Genomic DNA, 5,550 nt, shown 5'->3' with positions numbered 1-5,550 from the left:
CGTGCTTGGAGAAAACTCTCCTGAGTTTTTCTGATACACCGGCTACATAGGGGATGACAATGTTGTTGCGTCTGTCCTTCTTATCCTCCCTCGCTGGTGTCTGATCTTCTTTTCTGTGCCTCTTTGCTGACTTTAAGAACGCCCATTTAGGATAGCCGCACGTTTTGAGTGCTTCCTTTACATGTGTGTGTTCCTTCTTTTTTCCTTCAGGCTTAGAGGGAACATGTTCTGCCCGGTGGTGTAGGGTCCTAATTACTCCAAGTTTGTGTTCCAGAGGGTGATGGGAGTCAAAGAGGAGGTACTGGTCCGTGTGTGTGGGCTTCCGGTAAACTTCGATGTTGAGGTTGCCATTCTCTTCAATGTGCACAGCGCAGTCCAGGAAAGGCAAACAGTCGTCCTTTGTGTCTTCCCTGGTGAACTTGATGTTTTTATCCACAGAGTTAATGTGCGCAGTGAAGGACCCAGGTGTCGTCTACATATCTGTACCAGTGGCTGGGTACTCTTCCTTTGAAAGAGCCAAGAGCCTTCCTTTCCACTTCTTCCATGTAAAGGTTGGCTACAATAGGTGACACGGGGGAGCCCATGGCACAGCCATGTTTTTGTCTGTAAAAGCCTTCGTTGTATTTGAAATATGTAGTGGTGAGGCAGAGGTCTAACAGTGTGCAAATCTGATCGGGTGTGAAGTTGGTCCTGTCCTCCAAGGAGCTGTCTTCTTGTAGTCGTTTTCTGACAGTCTCCACAGCCTCCGTGGTGGGTATGCAAGTGAAGAGAGAGACTACATCAAAGGACACCATGGTTTCATCTGGATCCAGGGTAAGTTTCTGGACCTTGTCGGTGAAGTCGGTGGAGTTCTTGATGTGGTGTGGGGTTTTCCCCACGAGAGGAGCAAGGATGGTAGCAAGGTGTTTAGCAATGTTATAAGTGGCTGAGTTTATGCTACTGACTATGGGTCCACAGGACAAGACTCAGCAGTCCATCTGCATCTTAAGGATAAAGGACACTCTTTCGAGGATGTTCTTGTTCTTTTTCACTGATCTATTTTTAACCTCTGATTAAAGCTGCACATCAATGTACATGAATAGATACAAACTGGTTGCATAGACTCAAGCTACACAATGACTCCAAAAAGGCACAACCAAATGAAAAAAAAAAAAGATGACCACAAAGAGTATCTTTCAGTCTGGCTGTCTCTCTTCTTCTGTGTAAAAGACATGGTGGCTGTGCACAAGGTTGTGCCCACTATCTCATAATCTGACCAAGATTATTTTTAGATTTGTTTCTAATGTTCTGTTTACATGAGTAACATTGCGCATTTCTGTCACTGTCTTTTATGACAGACCTGTAGCAGACTGCTGCTCACTGTGCAGGTGTAACATAGACAGTGATCACTCATTTAAAGTGAAAGTAGCATACCATGATAAACAATATATCTCATATGCTATACCTACCAATAATATGGATTATACACAACTTCAAATAGGAGAACATTACACTTATACATATACACTTCCGTGTATTCATAATACACTGAAAAAAAATTGTTGCCACGGAGAGAGAGAGAGAGAAAGTACCAGGGGCAGAAGGAACAACTGGAGCAGATGTGGAAGGTAAAGTCCAAATAGGATCAGAGGTCTCTGTCCAGAAGAGCACAGGCCTCGTAACAGCTAAGATACTGCACCAAACCCTCAAATTCCCAGGACTTTAGATTTTTTTTATTGTGTTTATGAAAAATAATACTAAAAACACCAATTAAAAACATGAACAAACAAACAAAACATAGTTATGGACACAAGTTGTTTCTTTTTTAAAAATATAAATAATACATAAAGTATAAATGTTCATATATATATTTTTTAATGATAATAATGATGATGAGAAGACGAAATAACAGTCATAACAGTGCATATTTTGTATTATGCTAACCTCCTAGGACCTGGCGTCCAAATATGTGCAGTGTTGGGTAAGTTACTTTAAATTAGTAACTTAATTACATTACTAGTTACTTCTGTCAAAAGTAACTCAGTTACTTCAAGTTACTCGCTACTTTCAAAGTAACTAGTTACTAGGGAAAGTAACTTTGGTTTTACTCAGAATTCTCTTGTTAATGTGTTGCTTCCGTAATTGGATACCCAGCAAGATTGCCAGTCTTCTAGCTTGCTTACTTGCCACAAGTGCACTGTGCCACCTACCAATAGAAAGGAAAAAATAATGTCCATATTTCCATGAGAGAAATCCCACGCCTAGACCGTCGTTGACCGCCGCCATGATTCTAGCCTACGTCACAGCGTCATGTACGCTTTTTACATCCAACACGAAAACTGCAGTCGTGGTGCTTTCGATTGTACTCAGAACTCGGAAATTCTGCCCTCCGAATAGGAAGATGTAGGTAACACCAGACTGCAGATGAGCTGCATACAGGGCTGGACTGGGACAAAAAATCGTCCCGGGCATTTTGACTAGAGACCGGCCCACCATTACAGGAATAATCGTAAAGCCTTTGAATGAAAACAAACACTGTTGTGACAGTGATGTACACTGTTTTGATGGTATATATGCATCAATCTATGAATCATTTGTTGTAAGATTCAGATAATTATTTTTTAAAAGCTAGACATTTTAAATGAGAATAAGAAAGAAAAGTATTTCTTTGTGCCCCCCTCTCCCTGTTAATGCCCTACATGCCCCCCTGGCAACACTTTGCTAGATCCGCACCTGCACAGTTACCAGCTGTCAGCTACCTAAAAAATGATCCTGGGGTTATTTGTCTCTCAGAAACAGCTCATAACTTCCCTTCAACTCATTCATGTCACCTAAAAGGTAAACCTGTTTCTCCATCACCTGTTCAGCTCTGATGATTCAGTAAGGACATCTCCTGGTTTCATCTTCATGTTTCCCTCTCACCACATATCCAAACCGCTATCATGACCAGCAGTTCAACATCAGTAACATCATAGCACCCACCCAGCTGTATAGAAACTCCATCATGCTAGCTAGTACGAAAAAGTCAGCATAACGAAAATAAACTCCACCTCAACTTGGTTCATATCTGACCCAGATAGACTGCAGGTCATAACTTCTTACCTGAAGTTCAGTTCACCTGACACTCGGACCTGCGGCCACCTCGGGTCTCTGCTCCTCCTACCTCCCCTTTCCCTCATCCACCTGCTGGCCTCTGTGGAATCTCTGCGATAGCCACCGCAAGAAGTAACGAATAACGACCCTATATAAATCCCAGTAATGATTAACGCGTTCCTGATTTTGGCATAATAACTAGTTACCGTGCTCGTTACCACAGTAATAACGTAGTTACTGTAACGCGTTAGTCCCTACACTGCATATGTGGACATCACATTTTGGGTTACTTAGACCAAAATACTCAACTTTGCTCTACAAGGGCCTGATATCCACTTATGAGCAATGTTCCCTCTAATTTTTCATGTGTCTGAGCGAACACACAAACTCCCTGAACGATCCCGTGGACCACTGTGAGCAACAGCAGATGTGTGCACTGTGGTCACGCCAGCATCAAATCCATCCAAGTTACATGGTTTATTAGAATAATCAAATTACAGCATTTACATTTATGTTAGACTACTTTTAATTAACTGCTTTAGCCCACTTACAATGAAAATTTAAAATAAATGTTGTTCATGACCTGTGCAGTATGTTAACACTATTGGAAGTAAAAAAGCTCTGCCTCGTATTATGAGCATGAGTCTGTGGTCTGGGAGAGAGTCCTGTAACTCTCTGTCTGCAAAATACAGTAAACAATGACCAATGTTGGGCAATTAATTATATAGTTACTTCTTCAAAAAAGTAACTGAGTTATGCAAACAACAAAGTTTTTTGCAGCTGTTTACCTAAAAATGCAGCCAAGGCGTTTTTTTAAACAAACATTTCAAACTATTTACAGAACAATCAGCTGTTCTGCATCAAATTTGATGCCACACAAATTATTTGTGCAACTCCCAAAAATAATTTCTCTCCACTATGAGATGAAGGAGAACAGTCTGATACCTGCAGGCCTGACAACAGGAGATGTATCACTCCTGTAACACCTGTAACATTCAGCAGCCGCCTCATTGTTCTGACACACACAACAAAACAGTGGCTACACTACACACTAACTACACAAGATTTGCGCTAAACGTCGCAAATGTCTCACATCTCAAAACACCGCTGTCACTCCTAAAACATCCCCCCTTCCTAAACAACCAAATGCCATGTTGCCATATCATTTTTTGATTGGTCAACATGGTACATTTTTCGACCAATAGGAAAGGGTGGGGGTTTTGGGCGTTGTTTTTGCTCACAGGCGAAGAGTGCTTTCGAGCGTTTTACTTATAAAAGGCCGTTTGTTTCTCCTGCAGTAAATATAAACAACGATAGTATTCAGGAAGAAAACCAAACATTGCAAATATTTTTATCATAACTCTGGTTTTATGTGGCCTATCAACACAATTTAAAAACTGGTATAAAGTCCACACTTTTCCGTCAATTGTTCGGTCTGTCCTGCTCACATCTCCATTGGTTGTACACATTGTCATTAGGCTTGTCATCATCAGAAGCCACGTGGCTTCACTCCACATCAGCCACGCTGCTTTGCTAGCTAAAACAGTGTCGGCACATAAGGACGCTGTCATAGCCTGTCAACGACGTTGATTAGCTGCCTATATATGAATGTGAATTGGCTGGACTATGGGATAAAGTGGCATCGTTCTAATCCCATACGGGAGCAGCCAGTCACTTACTGACTAACACTGCAAAACAGAATTGTTAAAGTATTAATTTTAATTTTTTGCGCCCAACGCAGATTTTCTGTGCAGAGACCATGTCAGCAGTGCGCAATTGCTCACCCACGCAGCTTAGAGGGAACATTGCTTACGAGGACATTATACTACTACTGTTCTATCGAAATTTTAAATGAATATCCTAATATGTGGCTCTCATTTTTCTTAGAAACAAAAATTAGCTAAATTAGGTCAATTAAAAATGCATGCCGTGGAAGAGTTCGGGTGGTTTAGGAGGTTAAATTAAATTAAAATAGATTAGATTAGATTAGATTAATGTTTTAAAATGAATATAATGAAGAAATATTCAATATTATCTCATATTATTTCACATTTTATATTTCTTATATATTTCTTTATTCTTTACATTATCTTTTTACATTTTTATTTGTTTTTTACATGATGAATTACTGTGTTTAATATTCATCATCACCAATGTACTATTTATCATTTGAAAATCTAATATAATCCGTTATTATTACTATTATTATTATTATTATTATTATTATTATTATTATTATTATTATCATCATCATTTATTGCTACTACTACTGTAACATATATCGGTGATTTAACAGTAAACTATTATAAATAACAAAATTAATTTATTATTTGTTTTTGTTTGTTTATATTTAAATGAGGCGATGGAAGCACTAATGCGTCTCTAATTGTCTCGGGGTCTGAAGGAGCGAGAGGAGGAGAAGTGGGAGGAGTAGGTAGAGGAAGAGGAGGGGTGGCTAATGGAGGAAGAGGAGGGGTG

The sequence above is a fragment of the Astatotilapia calliptera genome, chromosome 17 (assembly GCF_900246225.1).
Source record: "Astatotilapia calliptera chromosome 17, fAstCal1.2, whole genome shotgun sequence".
In the NCBI taxonomy this organism is placed as follows: Eukaryota; Metazoa; Chordata; class Actinopteri; order Cichliformes; family Cichlidae; genus Astatotilapia; species Astatotilapia calliptera.
This window is presented reverse-complemented; position numbering follows the sequence as displayed.